This window comes from Cricetulus griseus, chromosome 6 (genome assembly GCF_003668045.3).
Source record: "Cricetulus griseus strain 17A/GY chromosome 6, alternate assembly CriGri-PICRH-1.0, whole genome shotgun sequence".
Lineage (NCBI taxonomy): Eukaryota > Metazoa > Chordata > Mammalia > Rodentia > Cricetidae > Cricetulus > Cricetulus griseus.
The window spans coordinates 47,310,789-47,325,015 of NC_048599.1; positions in this window are offsets into that span (position 1 = coordinate 47,310,789).

Genomic DNA, 14,227 nt, shown 5'->3' on the forward strand with positions numbered 1-14,227 from the left:
CTATCTCAGTGGTACTTGCCTGATATACCCAAGGCCCTGAATTTAATCCTCAGCACTTCAATTACTAATTAGTTGTTTTCCGTTTCCTTTTTTTTTTTTTTTTTTTTTTTTTTTTTTTTTTTTTTGAGGTTTCTCTGTGTAGCCCTGACTATCCTAGAACTCACTCTGTAGACCAGACTGGCCCCAAACTCATAGATCTGCCTGCCTCTGCCTCCCAAGAGCTGAAATCAAAGGGTATGCTGCCATTGTGCTACCAAAGACACACCACCTCCATCACCACCTGGCATTAATTAGTTAATTAAATTCAATAGGGCTGGTCATCGTGGTACAGACCTGGAATCCTGGCACATGGGAGGTGGAGGTAGGAGGATCAGGAGTTAAGGCAGGTGGTCTCCCTTATGTAGTTTGAGGCCAGCCTTCTCAATATTAATGTAAAATATGAGGTAAAGATGACTACTACTTAGGGGTAAAAGCAGAAAGGGAAACAGGCCTCTAAGAGATTTTTATTTTGGGGGCATGTGCCTGTGCCATCGTGCCCATGTGGAAATCAGAGGATGGTTTTATGGAGTCATTTCTCTCCATCTTTTATATTAAACTCAAGTCATTAGGCTTACACGACAGGTGGTTTGCCTGCTGGCCTGTGAGACTGGTAATGTTTCTTGATCCAAGTGGTTACATATGTTCAGGATGTAATATTTCAATTGTTTATTTGTAGTTTATGTAATAGTCTCTATGTTAACATTCTTAAAAAGAGGAGTATTAGCAATGGGATAAACAAGCCTATGATTAAGTATAGCTGTTTACCTCCAAAAAATTAAATGAAATTAGCAATTAAGAGCTGAACTGTGGTGACTTATGCCTTTAATCCCAGCATTCAGGAGGCAGAGGTAGGTGGATCTCTGGGTTCAAGGCCAGCATGGTCTACAAAGGGAGTTCCAAGACAGCCAGAGCAGTCAAACAGAGAAACCCTATCTTGGGGGAAAAAAAAAAAAAAAAAAAACAAGTTTCCCTTCTCTGTGGTTAGGATAGGTCTTTCAGAGAGAACATTATTGTGGTTTTTATCACTTTTGGTCTCCCTCAGTTTTCTGTTGTACAAGCCAGAGCAAACAAATAGCACTGGGCACTTGGTAAACACTTCAGAGGAACCGACCAAGTTCTAAAAGAAGCAACTTACTAAGCTAGCACTACTTCTGTGGTGAAACACCATATTGTTTATTGCTAGGTTAGAGGAATGTTTAAACAAGCTGTCTATGACTCTCAGTTGCTCTGAGTAAGGAAATTAGGAATTACTTAGCTGGCAGATTCAGCCTTAGGGTCTTCTAATGGTACAGTTGGGCTGGAGAGATGGCTCAATGGTTAAGAGCATTTGTTGATCTTGCAGAGGAACAGGGTTCAGTTTCTAGCACCTACATGGTAGCTCACAACTATCCATAACTCTAATTCCAGAGGATCGAACATTGTTCTGACCTCTGCAGGCATCAGATACACCCATAGCATACAGAAAGACGTGCAGGCAAAACACTCTTATGCATAAAATTTAGAAAGAATACCATTATCTCTGCAATATCTTGTTACTAAACAGGCCAGGCATCTTCAATATGGATTGGTATCACACAAGACCAGCAGGAAAGAGAGAACTCTTAGAAACAACTTAGAGCCCACCGTCTGGCCTGGGCTTCCAATGAGTCACATCCCATCTCTCTTGTAAGAGGATAAGACAAACCTCTGAGTTTCCAATGAGTTTTCTCGAAGCTAAATTAGAGCATCATTGTAGAGTAAAAGATGATATTGTCTTAGTTACTGTTTGTTAAAACCAAAGAAGCATCCTCCAGAACAGTGCTGGGGATAATGTCCTAAACAGAAGGATTTGGGTTTGTGTAAATAGAAGCCTAAAGACCCAGTATCTGGGTTGACTTCCAGTAGCCTACAGATCAAGATGTAGAACTCTCAGCTCCTTCTCTAGCACCATGTCTGCCTGCACGCTGCCATGTCCCATCATGATGATAATGGACTAAAGCTCTGAAACTGCAAAACACCCCAATTAAATGTTTTCCTTTATAAGAGTTGTTGTGGTCATGGTGTCTCTTCACAGCAATAGAAACCCTAAGACACACCCATACAAACTGATGGCTGATAATCATTGTCAACTCAAATAGGTTTAAATAACTAGGAAACACACCTCAGGCATTACCTATAAAGGTGTTTCCAGAAATGTTTAACTGAGGAGGAAAGACCAGTACTGAATGTGGGTGGTGCTAGCCCCTGTACTAGAATCCTGACTAAATACATGGGTGAAATCTAGCAGACCACTGGCATTTATCTCTTCCTTCTCACTATAAACGCAATGTAACTATTAACCTCATGCTCATGCCGCCATGCTTCCCCGGCACTGCCCTCTCAAACTGTAAGCCAAAATGAGCCCTCTTTCCTTAAGTTTCTTTGGTCAGGTGTTTTATTAACAGAAGTGCGATTTACAGCAGCTCTCAATCAAATCAAGCTGACAGTGTTGACCACTGTGGGGAGATACTAGGGACAAACAGGAGGTAGGACCTGTGACACATAGTCCTGTCATGATCTGCCTGCCATCTGACCAGAAGTCCAAAGCAATGGTGGCCACTTGATCATGGACTGGAATCTCCAAATGCCATGAACCCAATGAACTGTTTGTTTTTCTTTATAATTGTCTCAAGATTGCATTATTGTGATGGAAAGCTAAACAATGTAACCTCAATACAGGTGTTAGGAATGAGATTACTGAGGGAAAATGCTGATTCATCAATTCCTGATAATGTCACCTAGCCAGAAGGCTCTGGTTTGCTCTGTTCTCCATTTCCTCAGTGGTTCAGGTGGTTCATCCTACATATGGTTAAAAACCCTGAACCACAGGGTTCTCAAGCAACTGACAGAGACCAAGTTATTTGTACCGCAATGTCATTGTCAGAAACTAAACCCAATTCAACCAAGCTTGGCAAGATCACATCATAGGGTGCCATAAGAGATACATCCAATTTCAGTGGGATAAAGGACATCCATTTTTAATCATTGTTCTTTACCTTTATTATTTTTTAAAGACTCTTCAGAAAGGCAGTCTCAGTCCCTACCCAAGACTCAGTAAGTTAGAACCTGCATTTTGACAATTTCCCAAAGGACCTGCATTTCTATTGAAAGTTGACACTCAGAATTTCACATGTATTCACATATTACCCACGTGGTTATGTCTTACTTGTTTTAATTTGTTTTTTACTTTGTTTTGTTTTTGTCAGCTTGACACAAACTTCAGTTATTTGGGAACGGGAGCCTCAATTAAGCAAATGCCTCTACCAGATGGCCTGTCTGCAAGTGTGTGGGCATTTTCTTAATTAATGATTGATGCAAAAGGGGCCAATCCACTGGGGGTGTTGCCATCTCTGGGTAGGTGGTATAAGGAATCTGGAAGAGGACCTGGAGAGAAAATTCCATGGTTAAGAACACTCGATACTCTCCCAGAGGACCTGAGTTCAGTTCTAGCACCCATATCAGATGGCTCACAACCATTATGTAACCTCAATTCCCAGGAAATCTGATGTGTTCAAGGATACCTGCACTCATGTGCACATACCTGCCTGCACACACACATACCTATACATAACTAAAAATAATAAAAGTATTTTAAAAACAGAAGTTAAAAAAGAAAGAATGCTGACTGAGCAAGACATAAGAAGCAAGCCAGTAAGCAGCACTCCTTCATGGCTTCTGACTTCCTGACTCCAGGTTCCTTGTCTTGAGTTCCTATCCTGACTTCCCTCAGTGATGGAGTGGGACCTGAGAGTTGTAAGAAGAAATGAACTCTTTCCTCCCAGACTTACTTTTGATTATGGTCTTTTATCACATCAATAGAAACTCTACTTAGGACACAATAAAACATTTTTTTGCCAAGAAATGTGGTGCACACCTTTAATTCTAGCAGTCAGGAGGCAGAGGCAGGATGACCTCTATGAGTTTGAGGCCAGCCTGCTCTACAGAGTGAGTTCCAGGACAGCCAAGGCTACACAGAGAAACCTTGTCTCGAAAAAAAAAAAAACAAGATAAATAAATAAATAGAACAAATTGTTTTAAAGGGACTAGCAATAAAGAAGTTAAAAATTCATGGGAGAAAACTCTGAGCCAGGCATTGGTGGCACATGCCTTTAATCCCAGCACTTGGGAGGCAGAGGCAGGCTGATGTCTGTGAGTTCGAGACTAGCCTGGTCTACAAAATCTAGTTCCAGGACAGGCTCCAAAGCTACAAAGGGAAACCTTGTCTCGAAAAAACAAAACAAAACAAAAAATCTGGCAATGAAGGGATCCATTAAGCTATCCTAGGATGCAGATGACAGCCCACCGTGCCACACCCTCTTAAGATCTAAGAGCTTGTCTTTGAGTAGAATATCTGTACCTCATAAAGAGCACAAGAGTGCAAAGGAGAAGAGGTACCAGACCCTGCCCCCCAGGTTGAAATCCTATGGCAAGCAGCATTTGGCCAGGGTGGATATTCACAAATATAGGCAAACAAGTTTTAGAAGTAATAATGGCAGAATCGCTGCGCAGGAGTGGCCATGAACTAACAATTCTAAAACCTTCACTCTAACAGTAAGTCATAGAAGAGAAACATCATGAAATCTATGATGTATGAGTTGGAGGATACATAGTTTGAATGAGAATTGGCCCCATAGGCTCTTATGTTCTAATACTTGGCCTCCAGTTGGTGGAACTGTTTGGGAAGTATTAGGAGGTGTGGCCTTGGAGGAGGTATATCACTAGGGATGGGCTTTAAGGTTTCAAAAGACTCCTGCCATTTCCAGTGTGCTCTCTGCTTCCTGATTGCAGTGTTTGAGATGTGAACTCTCAAAAGTTCATGCTGCTATGCCTTCTCTCCATCCTGGACTCTGACCTATTGAAACTGTAAGCCCAACTAAAATGCTTTTCTCATTGATAGGAGCTCAACTCCACAATCTGACTTAATTGGCTAATGGGCATAAAGTGGAAGGGGGAGGTTCAGGAAATATGAGCCTTTGTTGGGTTGCTGTCAGGAGGAATTAAGTCAGGCCATACTGGACAAAAGCCCTGAGCGACAAAGAATACTTAGCCCCAGCATACTCCACCTACAGAAACAATACGCCCAGGTATCAAAAACAACTCCCAGTCAAACCACAAAATAGCTCTACATGCTTCGCTCAACCTGAAAGGACTGAGCAGATGCCATAACAGGCTGCTCACTCTTCTCTCAGAGAACAAGCTTCAATTTCAGTTTCCTGAGACTGAACAAACAGGTTTTTTTCTGAGAAAAAGCCACGAATAAAGTCAATCTCCAACACCCCCAGAAGCAACACCCCTGGTACAAGCAGTACTAGGACAGGTCAGACCTGAGCCAGCCACCACAGCAGCTCAAGGACAGGACCTGGGCCTTGTCCAGGCCTGACACAAAATAGAAAACTGTAGCCCTGACCAGCCCCTAACTAGCCCCAGCCAATTAAAACATTAATATGATTGCCACTTGCTTAAGCCAGTCATATTTAAAAATGATCTAACTTCCCTAGACACTCCCCTCAGTAAGGTTTAAAAGAAGCCCCCACCTCCTTCTTGGGGTCATCGCTGTCTTGTCTTTGTGTAGTAGGGTGGTGAGCCTCAGCATGCTGGAATAATAAAAAAAGATGCTTTGCTTTTACATCGGATCTGGTCTCTTAGTGGTCTTTGGGGTTCTGGACTCAAGGCACAACACAACCTTTGTCCCATGGGAAAGGTTGGGACCCCTTACTGTTGCAGCAGTGTAGTCTCAGTCTGTTGAAATCAAGTCTGTCTGCTTCTCCACCTCACTTTTCTTACACTAATTACTTTTATAGAGAAAAATAACTTTTTCACATTGGGGATCAAATACACGGCTAGATAAGCATTCTACCAATTGTGTGAAACTTCTCCTGGGGTAATACAACACGTATCTACTCTTCCCGGATAGGAAAACCCATGAGAGACCAAAGGTCAAGGTGGTGAACCAATGAGTTTTTATTGAAATTGCTTACAAGAATATGGATATAATTACTTACAGATCAGAGATGGCTAAAATGCAGCAGCATCATTGAAAAGCCCACTGATGATGGTGCTCAGAAGCTGCATTGAAAGGCTCAGGCATTATGCTGGCCTGCCCCTGTTACCTGGCAGGATCCACTCAGGCAGTAACCTGGTCAGCCTAGGGTTCCAAGGGAACTAAGTCTGCACGCAGGTGTAGAGGACCCCTTTAAAAGACAGACCCCTGCCCACATACATTCTCTTTGCCTCTCTTCCCTCTTTTCTCTTTGCCTCTCTTCCCTCTATTCTCTTTGCCTCTCTTCCTTCTCTCTTCTCTCTCTCTGCCTCTTCTCTCTTCCTCCCTTCACTTCTCTCTATGGCACATGGCGGTCAGCCATTAACTTTGTTTCTCTTCTCTCTTACTCTCTCTACTCTGCCAGGCCTATAATAAACTGGTTAATGTATTCTCTTAGTCTCGTGTTCATCTTGAGCCTCTTCTTCATTTCTAATTTAAGCAAAAGAATAACATGCATCCCCAAGAGAAGCTCAGAAGATTCAAGAGTCTCCTCTTGGCTACTCAGATGGCCTGAGCCTAAGCCCTGGCAGCTGTTTACTGCTTCCATCAGCTTTGGGGCTCAAAATCTCCACTTCTTCCAGGAGGAAATGGTTTAGTTCTGGGAAAACTGTCATACAACACTAAGTTACATCACAGTCAGCCCAGGGTTTCTGTTTTGCTGTGTTCTAGTTTTTGTTTGTTTGTTTGTTTGATGGTGGGGGTTGTTATTCACTATAACAAAACAAAAACAAAAACAAAAACAAACAAACCTCAAGCTAGCCATTGTTATAGCTCATGCCTATAAGCCAATAGATCAAGGCAGAAAAATTGCTGCAGGTTCAAGGTTAGCCTGTGATATATAAGTTCCTGTGATATATGAGTTCCAGGCCTGCCTTGGCTATAGCGTGAACCCCAGTTGAAAAAGAGAAGGGTTGGGAAGGGATGTTAGATTTCTGAGGCAATTTTAAGAGATGGAAGGCAGAAAAATAGAGGTGTCTGATCTTCAACTGACAGGCAAGCTACATGGCCAGGGAGCAGACTCTGCTGAGGGAAACTGAGCAGTCTGTCAGAGGAAAAGGGTGCCTTGACACTTTGTAGGGGTGGGGGAAAGGGCGGCAGCACTTGGCCTTCTGGGGTTGTCTGCTCAAGGCATGACAGGCTGTCTTGGCAGATCACCAAGCAAGGTCCAGAAAGATTTTAAAGAGGAAACACTCCACCATTCCAAAGAGAGTAGATTCATTCTTAGCTGTTTCCTGCTGTGGAGGGCTGTGGTCAGAGGGGGTTTATTTCCAGGTTGTTGTAGAGGAGGGCCTTTGTTACTGAAGCAGATGATTAGTTAGAGTGAAACTGAAAGCTAGTCCAGGAAGTTGGAGGGAAGAGAGAGGTAGAATAAGCCCATGAAAGGAAGTGGGGATAGAGCTGGTTGAGGGTGACTAGAACCATTGCCAAGAGTGTCACACCAAAATGAGCCAGCAGAAGCATCGGGGAGCTACAGAGCATAGAAGGAAGGGAACAGAAGAAAATAGAGGACTAATGTAAAGGGCTGTATCTTTCCTGGGATAAAAGAAAGGGATGAAGGTCCCTCATAGCCAGAGTTCTGCACAGCATCTAAAAAGTTCCTTTTGCAGATGTATCAGTAACAACCAGAGCAAATGGAGCTGTTGTAGGGTGAGAACTATTGGCAGAGCTCATGTGGGTATGCGGGGAGTTCAGTCAGTAAAACATTCAAAAGATGGGTGAAATGTAAGTACAGGGATAATAAGGAGGAAAGAGATCAAGGGGGAGGTGCCGGAGCAGAGAGATACCAAGGCCCGAAAAAGAGGCTTGTGGTTGAATTTTTGTCTGGTCCCACTGTGATCTAGACCACCAGGCCATTCTTCAGTGCCAGGGTCCTGATGAGGAGGTGCCTTTTTTTCTTTTTGAGGAGTGTGTGTGTATGGGGGGGTGGGGTAGTGAGTCTTTCTCTGTCCTGCGAGCCAGCTCCCAAATCAAGGCACATACTTTTTTTGTTGTTGTTGTTGTTTGTTTTTTGTTTTTTCGAGACAGAGCTTCTCTGTGGCTTTGGAGGCTGTCCTGGAACTAGCTCTTGTAGACCAGGCTGGTCTCGAACTCACAGAGATCCGTCTGCTTCTGCCTCTCAAGTGCTGGGATTAAAGGAATGCACCACCACCACCCAGCCATCAGCTCCCAAATCAAAACTCTGATACTTATTATTAATTATGAAAGCTCAGCTGATAGCTTGAGCTTGTTTTTAGCTAGCTCTTTTTTTTTTTTTAAGATTTTGTTTATTTATTATGTATACAATCTTCTGCCTGCATGCCAGCAGAGAGCACCAGATCTCATTCAAGGTGGTTGTGAGCCACCATGTGGTTGCGGGGAATTAACTCAGGATCTCTGGAAGAACAGTCAGTGCTCTTAACTGCTGAGCCATCTCTCCGGCCCCTTAGCTAGCTCTTATAACTTAAATTAACCCATTTCTATTCATCTGTGTGCTTCCCTGAGGCTCATTTACCTCATCTGCATGCTGTCCACCCTGCTTTCCTGCTTCTTCCATATCTGGCTGGCAACTGGGCCCTTCTTCCCAGAGCCCTCTGTGCCTGGAAATCCTGCCTAGCTACTGGCCATTTATCACTTTGTTTTGTTTTTAGACAGGGTTTCTCTGTGTAATAGCCTTGGCTGTCCCCAAACTCACTTTGTAGACCATGCTGACCTCGAACTCATAGAGATCTGCCTGCCTCTGCCTCCTCAGTGCTGGGATTAAAGGCATGCACCACTGCTAGGCTCAGCTTTTTATTAAACCAATCAGAGTGGCACATCTTCACAGTGTACAAAAAGATTATTCTACAACAGGGTGGGTGTCTGATACAGGGTTTTTCTGCATAGCCCTGGTGGTCCTAGAACTCTCTCTACAGTCCAGGTTATCCTCAAACTCAGAGATCTGCCTGCCTCTGCCTCCTGAGTATAAGACATTCACCACCATGCCTTGTTCCCAAACCTTTTCTTATACCAAGCAAGTTTATTAAGAAGTATACCAGGGGCTGGAGAGATGGCTCTGTGGTTAAGAGCACTGACTGCTCTTCCAAAGGTCCCGAGTTCAATTCCCAGCAACTACATGGTGGCTCACAACCATCCATTATGAGATCTGGTGCCCTCTTCTGGTGTGCAGATATACACGGAAGCAGAATGTTGTATACATTATAAATAAATAAAATCTTTAAAAAAATAGAAGTACACCAGCTGGGTGTGGTGATACACACTTTTTGATCCCAACACTTGGGAGGCAGAGGCAGACAGATCCTGGTTTATATAGCTAGGGCTATGCAGAGAGACCCTGTTGAGAGAGAGACAGGGACAGACACACACACACACACACACACACACACACACACACACACACACACAGAGAGAGAGAGAGAGAGAGAGAGAGAGAGAGAGAGAGAGAGAGAACAACTGTGAGGGCTAGGTTAGCAGAGAGCTAAGTCAGACAATGTTGGCAAAGTAAACACAGGATACTTCAGACATAGATGCATTAGGACTGATAACACAGCTCAGGGAAATGAGTTGTGTCCCCCCAAATGGCAGCCTCATCTCTTCCAAGGCACAGGCTCCAGCATCAGACCAGCCTTGCCAAATCCATTCCTGGAGACAGACACAGAACTAAAAGTTCTGTTTGTCCTTTCATCGGAGCCTCTGAGAAAGTCTTGGGTTGATCTGGCTGTGCATACCTGTGTCTTTAGAACCTGTTTTAGTCAGTGTTTCTATTGCTGTGAAGAGACACCATGACCACAGCAACTCTTATAAAGGAAAACACTTAATTTGTGTGGCTCACAATTTCAGAGGTTTAATCTATTACCATCATGGCGGGATACAGCAGCATGCAAGCAGACATGGTACTAGAAAAAGAGTTCTACATCTTGATCTACAGGCAACAGGAAGTGAGCTGAGACACTGGGTATGGCTTGAGCATATATGAGACCTCAAAGCCCACCCCCACATTGACACACTTCCTTCAACAAGGCCACACTTACTGAAACAAAGCCACACCCACTCCAACAAAGTCATACCTCCAAATAGAGCCACCCCTATGAGTTTATGGGAGCCAATTACATTCAAACTACCACAGACCCTCCCCCCATCTCAAGCCAGTGAGGATTTATTTATTGGTACAGACACAGCATCATTCTTGGAGGAGGGCACAGAGCCCATCCTCAGCAGTAGTCACATCTAGTTATGGAGTACTGCAACAGCCAAAGAATCAAGTTGGTCCTGAAGGATGTTAAGTTGATCTGAGATTTCTCTAAGGTTTGTTTGGTTTTTGGGTTTTTTTTGTTTGTTTGTTTGTGTTTTGAGTGCTGGTGAGACAGAAAGGTTAACTGATGCAAAGAAGTCTTCAACCCAGATGTTTTAGTTCTGAGTCTCAAAAACAATGCCCAGAGTGGAGAGAAGAGTGATGAGGTAAGTGGCCCGTGACCCATTAGTTCCCCTTTCAGAGGTCACCCAAACTGTTTTCAGGGGTTTAGGGGCCCCTGATCTCTCTTTTACATATTCAAGCAGCAAAGTGCCTCAGAGGAGGGTTCATCCAAAGGGCTACAATAAAACATAACAGATACAAAGATCCAGAACACAGCTGGGCATTGGTGGCGCACGCCTTTAATCCCAGCACTCGGGAGGCAGAGGCAGGCGGATCTCTGTGAGTTCAAGACCAGCCTGGTCTACAAGAGCTAGTTCCAGGACAGTCTCCAAAGCCACAGAGAAACCCTGTCTCGAAAACAAACAAACAAACAAAAAAATAGTTTGGTAGGTAATGAGAACATTAAGAGACAAAGTTATTGAGGAAAGAAATTTTACAAGATTAACAGCATATAATGTTAAAGAGAGAGTTAACACATAAGGTTGCAATTGTACTACTAGCTGGACCATGTACCAGAGTTCTGTAGAAGAATGATGTAACTGTAATTAGTCATTTGTTACAGCAGACTCCTGCATAAGGAACAAGCACCTGGAAGCTTTGTAAAAGAAGTCAGGTGTCTTCTTTTTGACATCTAATTGACAATTTAAAAGAAAAATAGAATCCTAATGAATCTTTTATAGGATTGTCTAGCAAAGTTCCAAAGACACCACTTGGATAGTCTGAGTAAGAGTCCTGAAATTAGCTTTCCTAAAGAGGAAGAACTATAAGCTAAGGTAAAGGGCATGACAACTGAATTAGCACTCATGTCCCATATCAGCCCGGTAGTAGGCTCAGGTATAAGGTTGCCTCATTCACAGAAGTTTCATATGGGTGCAGAGTGATTGATATTTGCCTCTCCGTTGTTTGAAACATTTAGGATGTGGGTGTGGACTCCAAGTAGCTAGGAATGCCCCCTGGCCATAGACTCATCTCCACAGTCAGGCACCTCTGACCTCAGGGAGGGGTGAAGAGCTTGAGAAAATGGGATGTTCCATCTAGTCCACTGTAGCAACCCTTCTCAATGCTCATGCCTCTGTTTCAGAAAATGAACCTGTAAATGGAAAGTGACTGTTCCTAGCTGGCAATAGAAGTCTGATACAAAATCCTGGGAGTGAGCATTCTGGGAAGCCAAGGGAGCTAGACTCAACCTGTGCAGAAATCAATGCAGAGCTAGAGATGTCAGCTCCCAACCTCCAAACAACCACTTCTCCACATCTTATGATCAAAATAGCCAGCCATAAACCGGGCATTGGTGGCGCACGCCTTTAATCCCAGCACTTGGAAGGCAGAGGCAGGCAGATCTCTGTGAGTTTGAGACCAGCCTGGTCTCCAGAGCGAGTGCCAGGATAGGCTCCAAAGCTACACAGAGAAACCCTGCCTCGAAAAACCAAAAAAAAAAAAAAAAAAAAAAAAAAAAAAAAAAAAAAAAAAAAAAAAAAAGCCAGTCATGAGATGTCACTTTTTGTAGGGAGACACTGTAGCCCCTCCTCTTAGGAGCCGCTACAGGTGCTTGACTACACGGGCCAGGCCCATGAGGGAATGGTCGGGGAGGTTCAGGATGACCCGGGTGGAGAATTCTTAAGGAGAGGACAGTCGTGGGAGCGGTCTCTTTTTCCTGGGCTCCCTAGCCTGCTGCCTGAGGGCACTCTCTCCTGCTTGTGTTTGGCTGGTGTTTATCTGTATAAAGACATCCTTATATCAATAACTTTTGTATTCCCCATACCAACGACCTCCTAGGACAGGACCTCAATCTCCCTCCCACTAGCATTTCCCAGCCAGTGCCTGCTTGTGAGTCCCCGACAAATATAGAGACTGTCTTAGTTATAGTTTCTATCACTATTATATATAAAAAAATAAAAGCATGAACAAAAGCAACATTGATGGAGAAGGCTCAGCCCATTGTGGGTTGTGCCATCCCTGGGCTTGGGTTCTACAAGAAAGCAGGCTCGTCGAGCATGGCTGCACATGACTTTAATCCCAGAACTCAGGAGGCAGAGGCAGGCAGATCTCTGTGAGGCCATCCTGGTCTACAGAGTGAGTTCTGGGACAGCCAGAGATACACAGAGAAATCCTGCCTCGAAAACAACAACACAACCCAAAAAACCAAACCAAACAAAAAACCTCTAGGCTCTCAAAGCAGAACAAGCCATGAGGAGCAAGCCAGTAAGCAGCATGATCTCTGCATCAGCTCCTGCTTCCAGGTTCCTGCCCTGTTTTAGTTCCTGTCCTGACTTCGTTCAGTAAGGAACAGTGATATGCAAGTGTAGGTCAAAGAATCCCTTTCCCCTTAACTTGCCTTTGGTCATGGAGTTTCATCATAGCAATAGTAGCCCTACCTAGGACAGGCAGACTGTCTCACTGTCACAGTGGTGGGAATGCACAGAGGAGGATGTTTAACCTCATGGTGGACAGAAAGATGACTTGGGGCCCGGGCGTTGGTGGCCCACGCCTTTAATCCCAGCACCCGGGAGGCAGAGGCAGAGGCAGGTGGATCTCTGTGAGTTTGAGGCCAGCCTGGTCTCCAGAGTGAGTGCCAGGATAGGCTCCAAAGCTACACAGAGAAACCCTGTCTCGAAAAACAAAAACAAAAACAAAACAAAAACCAAAAAAAGAAAAAAGAAAAAGAAAAGAAAAAAGAAAGATGACGTGGGTAGAGGGACTGGAACAAGATACAGGAAGGAGTCATATTACAGAATTTCAATTTCTGCCTGCTAGAAAAGGTTGCTGGGCCTGAGGTGGCATAGAACACAAGTCCCTGATGTAATGGAGCATACCCATGGGTGTCTCTTTCATCTCTGACAGAGTCACATTGAGGGCATCTAGCAAGGGGAAGGAAGTGAAGGGGTGGCATTGTACCCAATTCATCACAACAGGGCCCATTGGAACTTGCTGGGGATAGGGCAATAGAGTGCTTGGGCGTTGGGGAATTCTTCACCAGTGAAAGAAGATGGGCAGGCCTCTTCTGCAGGTGAATCTGGGCATAGTGGCTTAGGAAGCACTGGTTCCTCCAGACAATGATCATCCCAATGGAAATCGTGTTTCCTCGAGTCTATAGTATGTGTACCAGACACCTGTGGTACACATAGCTGCTTGGTTCATCTTGTTCAGACCACGGCTGCTATGGTAACCTGCCCCAACTGTCCCTTCTACACAGCTATGAATCCTGCTGCAGCAGAAAGCAACACACAAACATAGGACTCCTAGGACCTGACACTGGCCAAAGCCTTCCTCTTCCTGAAGCTGGCATCTGAGGTGCCTCCAAGTTGATACCAGCTGAGATGTCATCAAAATCTGCAAAGTGTAGGAAAGGCCTTTGGCACTTCCTACACATACGTAAGAGATGCCTAGTGACCTATTACTGTGCCTGACATCTCACCATCTGGGTGACACTCTGTAGGGCTACATATTGTATCCTTGAGATGTCTCTTTCATACCCTGGAATGGCAGCACACTGAGACTAGTGCCCTGCACAACCATTCTCTAGCATAGCCAGTATGGCATCTGGAGAGGGGCGTCCAGGGGTTGGTTAGAAACAAAGGTGAGCCTGGCAGTGGTGGTGCGCGCCTTCAATCTCAGCACTTGGGAGGCAAAGGCAAGTGGATCTCTGTGAGTTCAAGGCCAGCCTGATCTACAGAATAAGTTCCAGGACAGCCAGGGCTACACAGAGAAACCCTGTCTCCAAAAACCTAATTAATTAATTA